Consider the following 16,235-nt stretch of genomic DNA (forward strand, 5'->3'; position numbering starts at 1 on the left):
GTACCTGTGGATGTTTCAATGTCTACCTTCAAACTCAGTGCCTCTTTGCTTGACATCATGGGAAGATCAAGAAATCAGCTAAGATCTCAGAAAAAAAATTGTAGACCTCCACAAGTCTGGTTCATCCTTGGGAGCAATTTCCAAACGCCTGAAGGTACCACGTTCATCTGTACAAACAATAGTACGCACGTATAAACACCATGGGACCCTGCAGCCGTCATACCGCTCAGAAAGGAGACGCGTTCTGTCTCCTAGAGATGATTGTACTTTGGTGCGAAAAGTGCGTATCAATCCCAGAACAACAGCAAAGGACCTTGTGAAAATGCTGGAGGAAACAGGTACAAAAGTATCTATATCCACAGTAAATAAAACGAGTCCGATATTTGAAGTAACCTGAAAGGCCTCTCAGCAAGGAAGAAGCCACTGCTCCAAAACCACCATAAAAAAGCCAGACTATGGTTTGCAACTGCACATGGGGACAAAGATCGTCATTTTTGGAGAAATGTTCTCTGTTCTGATGAAACACAAATAGAACTGTTTGGCCATAATGACCATCGTTATGTTTGGAGGAAAAGGGGGAGGCTTGCAAGCCGAAGAACACCATCCCAACCGTGAAGCACAGGGGTGGCAGCATCATGTTGTGGGGGTGATTTGCTGCAGGAGGGACTGGTGCACTTTACAAAATAGATGGCATCATGAGGTAGGAAAATTATATGGATATATTGATGCAACATCAAGACATCAGTCAGGAAGTTAAAGCTTGGTCGCAAATGGGTCTTCCAAATGGACAATGACCCCAAGCATACTTCCTTCAAAGTTGTGGCAAAATGGACAACAAAGTCAAGGTATTGGATTGGCCATCAAAGCCCTTACCTCAATCCTATAGAAAATGTGTGGGCAGAAATGAAAAAGCGTGTTCGAGCAAGGAGGCCTACAAACCTGACTCAGTTACACCAGCTCTGTCAGGAGGAATGGGCCAAAGTTCACCCAACTTATTATGGGAAGCTTGTGGGAGGCTACCCAAAACATTTGACCCAAGTTAAACAAGGCAATGCTACCAAAAACGAATTGAGTGTATGTAAACTTCTGACCCACTGAGAATGTGATGAAAGAAATAAAGCTGAAATAAATCATTCTCTACGCTATTATTCTGTCCTTTCACATTCTTAAAATAAAGTGGTGATCCTAACTGACCTAAGACAGGGAATTTTTACTCGGATTACATGTCAGGAATGGTGAAAAACTGAGTATAAATGTAGTTGGCTAAGGTGTAAGTAAACTTCCGATTTCAACTGTACATGTAGGTAGAGTTAAAGTGACACTGCATAGAGAATAAATAGAGAGTAGCTGCAGTGTAAAAGACAGGGGGTGGTTGGACAATGCAAACAGTCTGGGTAGCCATTTGATCAGCTGTTCAAGATTCTTACGGCTTGGGGGTAGAAGCTGTTAAGAAGCCATTTGGATCTAGACTTGGCGCTCCGGCACCACTTGCCATGCGGTAACAGAGAGAACAGTCTATGACTAGGGTGGCTGTAGTCTTTGACATTTTTTAGGGCCTTGCTCTGACATGCCTAGTATAGAGGTCCGAGATGGCAGGAATCTATACCCCAGTGATGTACTGGGCCGTACGCACTACCCTCTGTAGTGCCTTGCGGCCTCCATAATTCTTAAATTAAATTAAGAAGTTTGGAACCACCAAGGCTCTTCCCGAGAGCTGGCCGAAGGGCCAAACTGAGCAATCGGGGGAGAAGGGCCTTGGTCAGGGAGGTGACCAAGAACCTGACGGTCACTCTGAGAGCTCTAAAGTTCCTCTGTAGTGATGGAAGAAACTTCCAGAATGACAACCATATCTGCAGCACTCCACCAACCAGGTGTAACAGTGGTAAGGTGTTGGGACTGCTGTTGGGACACTGCTGTTGGGGCAGCTTTATGTAGGCTTGAACAGTTTGTGGGCACCGTTTTTTACCTTTATAGTCCAATGAATGTATTGTTTAGTGTTGTGCAGTGTAGTGGTTTTGCTGGCAGGCATCTAAAACATATGTTTTGAGTTTGCCCCACAAAGATTTACATGCTAAAATAGCCACTGTTGAGTTGTCTAGTGCTATTCAACTGGTAATTTTCCATGGCTGTCTGGTGTTCCTCTTCTCAGGGCGCACAAAGGAGTTATTTGGTGCTGGCTCCTTATCTCTTCGGGCACCAGAGGCCTAGCTCAAGGTTGAAATCTTCTTCCAGCTAAATAAGTTTTTAGGAACTCATCAGTCCCCTCTCTTAGACATATAGTCTGTGAGAACGGGTGTACAATGCTTTAAGGAAGTGGAGCCAAGTATCCATTATCTCTCATGTAAGCTTGCCACCCATTTAGGAGAAGCAAGCAGCTCTTTGTGTAAGAATAAGTATATAATGACTGTGTTCGACTTGAACTTTGAGTTTCCTCTCCGATTTATCCCGAGTGTGATCTCCCTTGCAATTGCTTGAACAAACTCTTATTAACTGGATAATGAGCTCTGCCTGGTCCTTGAAACGAGATTTCCTCAACAATGTTTACTATGTTACATCTAGTCTATGAGACCAGGCTGATTCATTTGTTCTACTAAGTTGAGTGTGGCAGTGCTGGCACCTTTCCATCCTTCCCTGCTCCTTCAGTAATCAAGGTACATGCCTAGTCCTTGCTTTGTTTTCTGGTTGTGTCCATTGTGTGGCTCTCACTAACTCTGTGTTATCAAACAAAATAAACATGTTATTGGTCACATACACACATTTAGCAGATGCTATTGTGGGTGTAGCGAAATGCTTGTGTTCCTAGTTTCAACAGAGCAGTATTATCTAACAATACAGAAACATCTAAAAGTAAAGGAAAATATAAGACATATATGAATATTAGATTGAGCAATGTTGGAGTGGCATTGACTAAAATACAGTAGACTAGAATACAGTGTTTACATGAGATGAGTAAAACAGTATGTAAACATTATCTGAACATTATTAAAGTGACTAGTGTTCCATTATTAAAGTGGTCAGTGATTCCAAGTCTATGTATATGGGGCAGGGTTGCGTAACCTGCTCCATCACTAGCCAATGCCGGTTAGTGATGGCTATTTAACAGTCGGATGGCCTTGAGATAGAAGCTATTTTTCAGTCTCTCGGTCCCAGCTTTGATGCACCTGTACTGACCTCGCCTTCTGGATGATAGTGTTTCCCAACTCCAGTTCTCAAGTGTCCCCAACAGCACACGTTTTTGGTGAAGCCCAGGATAAACTCACTTGAGATTCAACTCATTGAGGGCTTGATGATCAGTTGACCAGTTGAGTCAGGTGTGCTTGTCCGAGGCAACAACAATGTGTGCTGTTGGGGGTACTGGAGGACTGGAGTTGGGCTGTTGTGAGTACTGGAGGACTGGAATTGTGCTGTTGGGGGTACTGGAGGACTGGAGTTGTGCTGTTGGGGGTACTGGAGGACTGGAGTTGTGCTGTTGGGGGTACTGGAGGACTGGAGTTGGGCTGTTGTGAGTACTGGAGGACTGGAGTTGGGCTGTTGGGGGTACTGGAGGACTGGAGTTGGGCTGTTGGGGGTACTGGAGGACTGGAGTTGTGCTGTTGTGAGTACTGGAGGACTGGAGTTGGGAGTCACTGTAACATAAGAGGTTAGTCAAATAAATCAGTGATGTGACTGACGGGGAGTAGAAATGATTAATCTGGTCCGAAATATTTCCCCTGAGGGGCAATAAGTTATGGCAACAAAGAGGAGGAGAGATACCTTCCACTGTTCTGTTCTAGCCACAACATGCTCTTCCACACACACACACACACACTCTCACACACATTCCTTGCTGCTGCAGACCTTAGCCTGACTCCCAGTCTGTTTGTGCCATCCTGCCAACTCCTTGTCACTCACGGTGATGCCAACGGTTTGGCTTCACAATGATAGCAATGGAGTTGGCAAGAGCACAAATCTGGGACCAGGCTACAGACACCTAGCCAACTCACAGTGCATTACGAACACACACATTAAATCCAGCCCCCCTAAGATTGTCCACTCCTGATTAAGTATGTCCAGTCATCAGTCTTTTACATCTTGTTTAAATGCCAGTAGATTACCTAATGACATATACACAGAGTATACCAAACATTAGGAACACCTTCATAATATTGAGTTGCACCCCCTCCCCCCACACCTTTCGCCCTCAGAACAGCCTCAATTCGTCGGCATATGGCCTCTACAAGGTGTCGAAAATGTTCCACAGGGATGCTGGCCCATGTTGACTCCAATACTTCCCACAGTTGTGTCGAGTTGGCTGGTGCACCATTCTCAATACACACAGGAAACTGTTGAGTGTGAAAAACCCAGAAGCGTTGCAGTTCTTGACACAAACCGGTGCACCTGGCACCTACTACCATACCCCGTTCACTTTATTTAAAACTTCTTCAGGATCGGTGGCTCCCCATGTGATGGTTGAGCTAACGTAGGCTAATGTGATTAGCATGAGGTTGCAAGTAGCAAGAACATTTCCCAGGACATAGACATATCTGAAATTATTGTTCATCTAACTGCACTGTCCAATTTATAGTAGCTATTAGAGTTGCCTCTGATCTGGCAAACTCAAACACATGCTTCGTTTGTAAACGATGTCTGAGTGTTGGAGCGTGCCCTTGGCCATCTGTAAATAAAACAAATAAGAACATGGTGCCGTTTGGTTTGCTTAATATAAGGAATTTGAATTGATTTATACTTTCACTTTTGATACTTAAGTATATTTTAGCAAATACATGTACTTTTGATACTTAAGTATATTTAAAACCAAATACTTTCAGACTTTGACTCATGTAGGATATTACTGTGTGACTTTCACTTTTACTTCCTTTCACTTTTACTTCCTTAGTCATTTTCTATTAATGTCTCTTTATTTTTACTCAAGTATGACAATTGGGTACTTTTTTCAATACTGCACTTAGTTCCAGTAAAGGGAAATCGTAACGCTACAACATACAATGACATTCTAGACGATTCTGAGCTTCCAACTTTGTGGGAACAATTTGGGGAAGGCCCTTTCCTGTTTCAGCATGACAATGCCCCTGTGCACGAAGCGAAGTCCATACAGAAATGGTTTGTCAAGGTCTGTGTGGGAGAACTTGACTGGCCCAAAGGTGTTCAACCCCATCGAACACCTTTGGGATGAATTGGAACACCGACTGCGAGCCAGGTCTAATCGCCCAACATCAGTGCCCGACCTCACTAATAGTCTTGTGGCTAAAGTGAAGAGTGTTCCCGCAGCAATGTTCCAACGTCTAGTGGAAGCCTTCCCAGAAGAGTGGAGGCTGTTATAGCAGCGTAGGGGGGGGACCAACTCCATATTAATGTCCATGATTTTGGAATGAGATGTTTGACGAGCAGGTGTCCACATACTTTTGGTAATGTAGTGTATTTCAGCTCTAAATCTTTTGTCTTGCCCATTCACCCTCTGAATGGCACACACACAATCCATGTCTCAAGGATTAAAAATCCTTCTTTAACCTGTTTCCTCCCATTCATCTACACTGATTGAAGTAGTTTAACAAGTGACGTCAATAAGGGATCATAGCTGTCACCTGGATTCACCTAGTGAGTCTATGTCATGGAAAGAGCAGGTGTTTTTAAAGGGTAGTTCCATATCACAAATGTTTGCCAAAGGAGAACTAAACTATCACTTCAACCCAGGCTCCAACAAGGAACTTCACTGCAGTAAAAAAACACTGGCCAGACTCCAGCCTGGCATTGGCTGGACTTCGAACCAGTCCTGCAGGTCTCTAAGTTCTCTGTGTACCATGATCCCTGGTGCTCTCTTAGTAATGATCTCACACACAGTGAATCTGTTCCTTGGCCAGTCAGTGTATAATGACTAATCCCATACACACACTAACAGTTTGGCACACGCTCAAAGAAACACCAATCCCAGGTAGCCATTTCCAATAATACGAAATCACTGACAAAGTGGAGTAATACTGGCAACATAATGTAATATGTATTGAAATGGACTGGATTTATGTCTCTTTCATCTGAGTGGAGGACTGCCGTACCGGAGTTGGAGATAGGGCCCCAGTAAGGAGAGTCAAACTCGTATTCAGCCTTCAGAATCTGCTCAAAGAGCTTGGCGTCGTTCTCGTCATAGAATGGAGGGCATCCACACAAACTGTGGTAGGGCAAGAGCACATAGGCATCCTATGAGGTGTGACATGTGTTTGAATTATTTTGTACAAAATGAAACCCATCATTCTCCTTTTTTTGATGTAATCACTGATCTGACATGAGTTTACTGGTGGGTTTACTGGTGTAAGCCATTAAATGTACACCTTGCTTTGACCCTATCCAATTATGTTATACAGTACATACAGTACCAGTCAAAAGTTTGGACACACCTACTGGTTTTCTTTATTTTTACAATTTTCTACATTGTAAAATAATCCAAACCCAATGTATCGCTGCTTGGATTCAAGTGACAGACAAAAGATCGACTAGGGGTATTTAATTGCCACTGGTTTAGACCTGCTGACACATTGGCTAAAATGACTGCTGACTACTGTAGTTTTACTGCAACATTTATGGACTACTGTAGTTTTACTGCAACATTTATGGACTACTGTAGTTTTACTGCAATATTTATGGACTACTGTAGTTTTACCTCCCTAATGTTTCTCTTTTTCCAAATGTTGCAATTGACTGGTTGGTATCTCTGCTTGGATTCAAACGTCCTGCGACAAACGGTTGAGATAAGAAGGAGGGTATTGACAGGCCAGGGGTGATCCATAGATTAGGGCCGGGTGATAAATAATTGCCTACTCGACCTGCTCTGCAACATCATTGAAAACAACCCCCATCTAAGCAAAAAGAAAAATAAGCAACAGCGTAAATATAATGAAATATGTAGGCTTACATTTAACTTATTCTACTGTGGGCTACTGCTTATTATTGCAGTTGCACGAAAGTGAACATTTTAGATTGCTCCATATTTCCAAATGGTTTATGTTAAACAGTATATTAAGTAAAACACAAATGTTCCTATTACATAAAACAGAGGCATATATTTGAGGTTGATATATACCGTGCTCGACTCTCACAACACAAAGAAGCGATTCTGGAGAAGATGTTGCACAGAGGTCCAACGTGAGAGAACACTTGTGTTTCTGGGAAAGAGACCAGATGACATTAACATCATAGTTTTGTGTACAATGTGATCAGATGTAATACATGATACAGTATAAGTACTACTCTGAAATTCTTCACTGTAACAACAGGGAATACTGGGATGTCTCATGAGGACTTTACAGGGTGTCTCATTACAGGAAGAGGTTTAACTGAAGTGACGAAGGAAGAGAATGATGTTATCCTGGCTTTCTGTTCCATCGTCTGTCGTGCTGGGACTGATATTGAAGTAGCACTGCAGCAGATTCCAGGATATCAATATGAATGCTTGCCCTAGATTTAAGGAGCTGATACTTAAAGAGCAATTGAAGGATCTGAACCCAATAGAGGGATTGATCAGATGTTACACTCCTTACAAACCACATGTATTGCAACCTACTGCAACCTACATTCCTTACAAACCACATGTACTGCACTCCTTACCCCAAAAATTCTGTAGCAAAGTAGATTGTAATCTGTTTTCCTGAATGATTTATTGTTCTTGTCTGTCCCTATATCTCTCGAAAGCTGGTAAACCAGCCATTCTGGTAGTGCTGAATCACACCTTCGATCCAGACTACACTTTACCTGACAGTAGAAGACTAGTGACCAGAGAGGATGTAATACTCACAGTTTAGGCTTATACGTGGTACTCAACTTTTCCCTATACCCATCATGAGGTTGTTACAACCTAGCCTGAATGGAAGTTTACAACGTAGCTGCACACAGATCAAGAGAAAATGTTGAGGTGACAGACAGTGACACATAGACAGCGACACATTCAACACCACCTTGCACACTCTTGCATGCATCTAGCAGTTGTAAACTAGAGTTTCTATTGGACAAATTCAGGTATGTGTCACAGTTGTTGAAGGATGAGGACCAAGGTGCAGTGTGGTGAGCGTACATTTTACTTTATTTACGAATGATGCCAACAAAAAACAATAAACCATACAAACAAACCGGGAAGCTAAAGGCAATAGTGCCAACAAACAAAAGACAACTTCCCACAAACACAGGTGGGAAAAAGGGTACCAAAGTATGGTTCCCAATCAGAGACAACGATAGACAGCTGTCCCTGATTGAGAACCATACCCGGCCAAAACATAGAAATAGAAAATCATAGAAACACAAAACATAGAATGCCCACCCCAACTCACGCCCTGACCAAACCAAAATAGAGACATAAAAAGGATCTCTAAAGTCAGGGCGTGACAGTATGTTTATCCCTGTTTCGTTCCATTTGCTTCCGTTTAAGAAGTGTTTTTCAACAGAGTCGGCGGAATGAATAGACCCCTAATCACGTGTAAAACAGTTCACTCACCTTTTCTCTTAATTTGTGGAATTCAATGCATCAGCAGTTGTGACCAGGCAAAAAATATATAATTCAACCCAAACCATATTCTAAGCGCTACACACAGTCTACATGTCACACCCTGATCAAATTGACCTGTCTTTGTGATTGTATTCAATCACAAAGACTAATTTGCTAGCTAAGTGAAACTGAAAGTGAAGAAAGACAACTCTCTCTCTCGCTCCTCCTTAGTTTTTGAAGAAATCAATTTGTTCAAAACTGTTCAAAAATGGTCTATCTCGCTCTTTGAGTCAACTACTCACCACATGTTATGCACTACAGTGCTAGCTAGCTGTAGCGTATGCTTTCAGTACTAGATTAATTCACTGCTCCTTTGATTGAGTGGACAACATGTCAGTTCATGCTGCAAGAGCTCTGATAGGTTGGAGCACGTCCTCCGGAAGTTGTCATAATCACTGTGGAAGTCTATTGAAGGGGGTAAAATATTTGCATTGACAATCAAATAGCTAGTATAAGCTACGAAAGCAACCTGTTTACACATGCACATGGAGGGCATCAGACACATGTGAATCATTACATAAATTAGGTAAAAAAATGAGAAATGTTGACATATCAGTTATATTCTTGCAGGGCTCAACCCTCACAACAGGATTGCTCTTAATGTAAGGCAATAGCATTGTAAGGTCAATGACTAAATTAAACAGATTTTTTTTGTCTTGTCACCATGGGAGTTGCTGTGTATACAGCAATATACAATATATATACAGCAACATAAAACAATCTGTTTTGTCAGAAGCAGTTTGGACTTATCCTATTTTATAGAAGTCTGCTGGGTTAGTATAATGTAAATCCACGTGATATACTCACCCTTTTAGTTTCACTTTCTTATTATAAGAATTCAGTGAGTTCAGAGAATATTTCAAGAGTGAAAGTAGATGCTTCGACAGACACGGTACAGAAGCAGGTTCGTTATTTCATTGAATCTCTTTTCATGAATGCAATGTTCAACTTGTTATTGCTTTGTCTATCTTGATGGGCTCATTGACATTGACAGCATTTAGAAGTTCAGTATGCACCTTGATGTTCTGCGGTAATGCACACTGTATCGGACAAACTGTCATTTGAGCGTCTTGCTTGTGTTCTCACGCATCTGCTTTTGTATTACATTGAAGATCAGATGATCTTTGTGAGGCTCTGCAGCGTCAATTAAAATTGAAAATGAGCAACAAGGTAAAGAATATGACAAAAAAAATCTATCATTAATAATAACCAGATAAATGTTAACTTTGAATAATGTTTCGAACCAGCACTTAAAGTAGACCTATGTATTTCTCTTTCCAAGGTAAACGGTCTGCCACCTGCAGATGCAGATGCACCCCAAGGTAAGCTGAAGGACTGTGCATGTGACACCTTCACAATCTTACCTTATTAATGCAATGAGGAAATCCAGAAACACTTGGAGGATAGTGGAAGTTGATAAAAGTGTTTCTTTACTGTTTCAGCACATAGCGTTCCACAGGAATTTACAGATGGATTTTATATCCTATTTAAAAATGGTTGGACAATGGGGTGATACTGTTGGTTTACTGGCACGGGTGGTTTGTTTACATAGCAGGTTGTAATGACTAAAGTAGCAGGTTATGAGAATTAACGTGGCAGCGGTTGCGGACTTTACATGCTGACCAAACCTGAGGTGCTCGTGGGTATATGCTCTTAAAAACCAATGAGGTTTGCAGCGGGTTGAGCGTCACACATATAACCTACTTCTTCTATCTTAGCGCCTGGCCACGCAGACGCTCGCGTGCAGTGTGGGCGCAAGGACTGAATAAAATGTTTGTGTACATTTATTTTGCAACGCTCACGCAGCATGTTAGGCAGAAGAGGAATTTGCCTCAGGCTTCACATCATCAATGAGCTGGGCATATTTAAGATATATATTTTAAAAATAAATGTCAGATTTTACTTTTCATAGCAGGTTAGGAGAATTAACGTAGAATGTTAGGAATATTGGGTTAATGTTAGGGTTAGCTAAAATGACAAAAAATGACAAAAGCTGGATCCCTTCTAGCCGTGCTGCAGGCCCGTGCATTGTTTCACACAATATGATTGAAAGTCAGCTGCAGCAAAAAAAGAAAGATTGAAAAATTACATAAATTAACGCATTTCTTTAGTTAAAAGAAAGGTGCCGCTGATAATACTGCCATCATCGTCGAGGCAGAGGGCACGATGGAGACGAGCCCAGACACCGGGTAATTTCACTGTAAAAAAAATATACGAAATTCAAAGCTTTCTTATATCGCTCAGATATAGAACAGACACTTCTAAACATACATACTTTTAACTTAATTTTTGACTGATAAGTTTCTATGGGATAATAGCAGTAAGTTCAAATTCAATATTTCATCAAATAATTGTTTATGTTTTGGTGACGCATTTCTTTAGTTAAAAGACAGGTGCTGTTGATAAATCTGCCATTGTCATCGAGACAGAGGACATTTATGTATAGCGCTTGTATCTGATGCTGTCTGGTCAAAAAATATTATGGCATGTCATACTCTTTTTGACCAGACAGCATCAGATACATGGGCTAAATATAGTAAGAATGAGGGGCGCTGTTTCACTCACTTGGATGCTTTCTTCTGTGATAGTCACTTGCGAATTGAAGGAATGATTTTGGATGAACGGGTAACCTGCATTTCTTTAGGTAAAAGTAAAGTAAATTATGACATTCTATATTTAGCTGATATGTGAGCGAATACAGCATATCTAATTAGGATAATGTTGTAGGTTACACTGGCAAGTATGAGAATACTTGTCAGGGCATATTATTTAATTATAAAACTGATTATTCCACATGGAGATGTGAGAAGCTAGAAGCTAGCTAGCTTGCAGTGTTAATCACTTGCTAGCAAGGGAAGACAAGAAAAGAGACTCTTCTTTTTCTTTCACCACAAATTGTTAAGGGTTGCGTCAATCGAATCTGGTATCAGGATAAATATGACATTGAGTCACCGATTGTATACTATGTACTTTTTATTAGCTAAGCAATAAGTGGTAAATGCAATTTTCGTATATACGGGTTCGCTGAAACACCACGCAGGGTAAAACAGAGAACTAGTCAACACACTAACGGTATCTTCTTTAATACTCTGACAGAAGTAGTTCCTGCTTCCGAGCCGGCCTGTCAGAGTAGAGACTGGGCGTTGATTGTTGGCGTACGAGCTGGTCCCAGCCCCCTAGGCGCTTCAGCGTTCAGTCATGGTAGTTGTGTAGAATATCTATGCGCTCATACACTCGATACAGTTATCACACACCTGGCTCCTGTTATCTAACAAAAGACCGTTTGTTCCTTACACTACGTTCTGTATGTGTCCCCCGCAACTCATTGCACCCTCCCTGTTTTTATGTTATTCTGTATTTTTCCATGATGAGAAAGGCCCATGGCCCTGAAACTGTTAACAATGTCTCAAGTCAGCTATGTTGCATAACACATACACCCACACAAGCCAACAGCAAATAATATTCAATCAAATATGATATGGTAACGGGCTATAGCGCATAACACAGAACCTCACAAAATGAGAAGAAAACAAGAAAACCTAATAATCCACACAAAAAGGTATTTTGTTTAGAAGTAATAACTAGTGATTACAGGTGTCATAGGGCCTTTTGAAACGGTTATCTACTGTCAAGCAGGGTGTTCCCTTCAAGGTAATCAATATCCATGAAACCATGTTAAAAGTGGTTATCATGGAATAAGCTGAGGGTTCATCCACTGAAGTGAATACTTGTGTGTTGATCAGAGTGAGCAGGGCTTAAAGATCTGACAGTCCTCTCTAATTTACCTCAGACATTTCCTGTATCTCTATAGGGTTGACGATGGACAAATTCTTCACTGTTGTGACTGGGAATACTCTGGGGTCTCATAAGGAATTAATCAACCGTCTCGCTGCTAAAAGACACAACTGTAGTGACGTCACTAGAGGAGAGTGATGTCATCCTGGCTTTCTGTCCCATTGTCTCTCGTGCTGGGACTGATGTTGAAGTAGCACTGAAGCAGATTCCAGGTAATCAATATCCATGAAGAACATTGTCAAAACGTTAATGATTAATTAATCAGGTATGTTTACGTGATTATTGCTACTGTTATCCCCTCTCTCTTGACAGCTGGTAAACCTGTCATCCTGGTAGTGCTGCATCACACCTTCAACCAGACTACACTGTACCTGACAGTAGCAGACTAGTGACCAGAGGTGATGTAATACTCACAGTGGACTGTCTCTTCCATGAGAGCAAAGGACTACTGAAGTGTCAATGCAATGAAGACGCAATTAGAAAGATTCTGGACAGGCCAGAAATACAGCCAAAGGTAGTTTCTGCTTCTTGACAGCAAACAACTTATTATTAAATACAATACACATTCAAAAGCAGAGATTTGACACCAAAAACATTTTATTTTTAAATGTGCTATTGTCTATTAATAATTTAAAACTAGTATTTGAATAAATTATAATAAATGATTCATTGTTTTGGATGAATGAGTAACAACCTCTCCTTCTAGACAAGTAATCCTGCTGCTCCAGAGAAGACCAGACAGAGACCCCCTGCTGTTTCAAATCCACTTGAAGGTACAGTCAGCACATGGGGATTCATTTTGACACTTTATTTACACTATGCATTGTCCTTCAGTGCTAACTCACTGCTGTTTTTTTCTATTGTTTTTTAGATGCTGTTAACGATGCTGACGAACGTCCTCTAGGTCTCAAGAACTCTGTGATTACAAAGCAACCTAAACAGGTTGGCATGAAGGCTACAGCTATGTCCATTTTCCTCTAGGCATTCTGTTGATATTTGATAACTAATAGAGTTACCTCATAACATATTGACATTAGAAATCACATTGAATGACACATAACAGTCTGCTTATGGTAATTATGTTGGACTTTTGAAATGAAAATTTTCCCACCAACAATTAACACAGGTTATTTTCTATTATTTTTTAAAAGGAAACTAAACTTTTCTTTCTGTTGCAGCAGGACTATCCAACAAGTAAGTACTGTTATAAATGTAACATTAATATAATATGTTGCACAATAAATAGGTGTCATAGGGCCTTTTGAAACAGTCATCTACTGTCAAGTAGGGTGTTCCCTTCAAGGTAATCAATATCCATGAAACCATGTTAAAAGTGGTTATCATGGAATAGGCTGAGGGTTCATCCACTGAAGTGAATACTTGTGTGTTGATCAGAGTGAGCAGGGCTTAAAGATCTGACAGTCCTCTCTAATTTACCTCAGACATTTCCTGTATCTCTATAGGGTCGACGATGGACAAATTCTTCACTGTTGTGACTGGGAATACTCTGGGGTCTCATAAGGAATTAATCAACCGTCTCGCTGCTAAAAGACATTTAACTGAAGTGACTTCACTAGAGGAGAGTGATGTCATCCTGGCTTTCTGTCCCATTGTCTCTCGTGCTGGGACTGATGTTGAAGTAGCACTGAAGCAGATTCCAGGTAATCAATATCCATGAAGAACATTGTCAAAACGTTAATGATTCATTAATCAGGTATGTTTACGTGATTATTGCTACTGTTATCCCCTTTCTCTTGACAGCTGGTAAACCTGTCATCCTGGTAGTGCTGCATCACACCTTCGAACCAGACTACACTGTACCTGACAGTAGCAGACTAGTGACCAGAGGTGATGTAATACTCACAGTGGACTGTCTCTTCCATGAGAGCCAGGGACTACTGGAGTGTCCTCACAATGAAGCAGCAGTCAAAGACATTTTGAAGAAGCTTGACATATGTCCTGAGGTATTGTATCATTTAAAATAAAAAATGTAAGTGTTTTAATTCAATACTGTATCATTTTGTAGATAATGTACCAGAGAATCTAATATTTTTTTTTAAGTCTAAGAATGAAGCAGGAACCAATAGGGCTCAGGAGAGGCAAACTGTACACCCGATGGTAGTATATTCTATATTCTACATTCACTCTACACTTGTATGTTTATTAGTAATATGAAGATGATATTTTTCAAGTTATAAACTAGAAATCAAATATTTGTGTTACTCTAAACAGATATCTAATTCTTTCCAAATGAAGTTGAGATGCAATATGTTAATCTCTTCTCAGGAGACAAGCTGTTATGACATTTTCTGTTGCGGTATGTCCTACAGAGGGCCAGAGCACTCCCCTTATCCAAGATGAGAGGACAGGGGCCCATTATACAATTGAAAAGGTATAAGATAAAGAAGCGTATGAACAGTATTGCATAAATACTGACATTGCATAAATACTGATTGATTCTGATACGTTCCATGTTTCACTGAGCACCACATACATTGTGTGATCCTTTTGTAATGCATCCAATGACTATGACTGTAATCAATTGCAGGAAGTACATTTTCTGATGATTATTATTATTTTTTTACATTTTAGGGGGAATAGACACATGAATCTCAATCATCACTATAACATGTCGTGGTATATGCTCTTTCCAAGCCGTGTTCCTGTATATTTACTTTATGTGTAGGCCGCGGATACAACATCAAACAAAAACAAGAAATGTGTGCTTAAAATACCATTCATACATTGATAATGACTGAGATGGTTATACCTGTGATAAAACAATATATTCAATAGTATAAACTGGGTAGTTTGGCTCCTGGATGAAGATTAGCTGAAAGCTGTTGTATATGAGAAATTTGTGCCACGTTCACGTGCTGGTCGGAACTCGGAAATGTCCGTTTGCTAACTGGTTGAATGCGGCACGAGTACAACCAGTTAGCAAGTCGAAAATGTCTAAGTTTCTTAGTTCCGACTAGCACATGAACGCTGCCTATAAACCTGGTAGTCTGGGTCCTGAATGCTGATGTGTTGAAAGCTGTGGTATATCAGACAATATACCATGGGTATGACATAGAATTACTTTTTTAGTGTTCTAATTATGTTGGTAACCAGTTTATAATGGCAATATTGCCCCTTGAGGGTTTGTGGTATATGGTCAATATACCACAGCTAAGGGCTGTATCCAGGCACTCCACTTTGCTCTTTGCCTAAAAACAGCACTCATGCTGCGTTCATGACCAAGTTGGAAATTACCACATACAACTGGGAAAAATCCACTTGAACGGCCCTCCAACTGGTCATTACTAGTGTGAAAATCATCCATCATCCTGATCTCCCACTTTCTCCCACATGCTGACCTCTGATATCACCTACTAAAGAAATGACCTCTATGAAAGCATTTTCAACAGTTATATGCAAAAACAAAACAATTTATTTATAGTAATATGTTTACGAGCATGATAGCTGTACTTTTAGTTGATAGGTTACACAGCTCGTTGGCCATTAGCCAATCAGCGTTTCTAAACGAGTTCAAAGCACGTGAATGCATCACCGGTAAATTCCCACCTCCATCTTGGTTATGAAGGCAGCATCAGTTGTGGTGTATTGGCCACATACCACACCCCCCCAGCCCTTATTGTTTAAATAATATACTGAACATGCCTTAGACATGCCTTAAACATTACTTTGTCTAATATACGAGCCAATGAACTCACAAATTCATGTAGATTATTTTTGTTAAACCAATTAATACTTGCATTGTGTCAAGCTATTTAACCTTTACTTTGTCAGAAAATTGTGTATTGTTGTGACAATAATGACCTGCTGTGCAAGAAACCAATAAAAACGAATAAATAAAGGAGGCTATTTATTTTGTCAGAGCCATAGAGACGCTTGGCTGATTGTGAGTTGA

The sequence above is a fragment of the Oncorhynchus nerka genome, linkage group LG13 (assembly GCF_034236695.1).
Source record: "Oncorhynchus nerka isolate Pitt River linkage group LG13, Oner_Uvic_2.0, whole genome shotgun sequence".
Classification (NCBI taxonomy): domain Eukaryota; kingdom Metazoa; phylum Chordata; class Actinopteri; order Salmoniformes; family Salmonidae; genus Oncorhynchus; species Oncorhynchus nerka.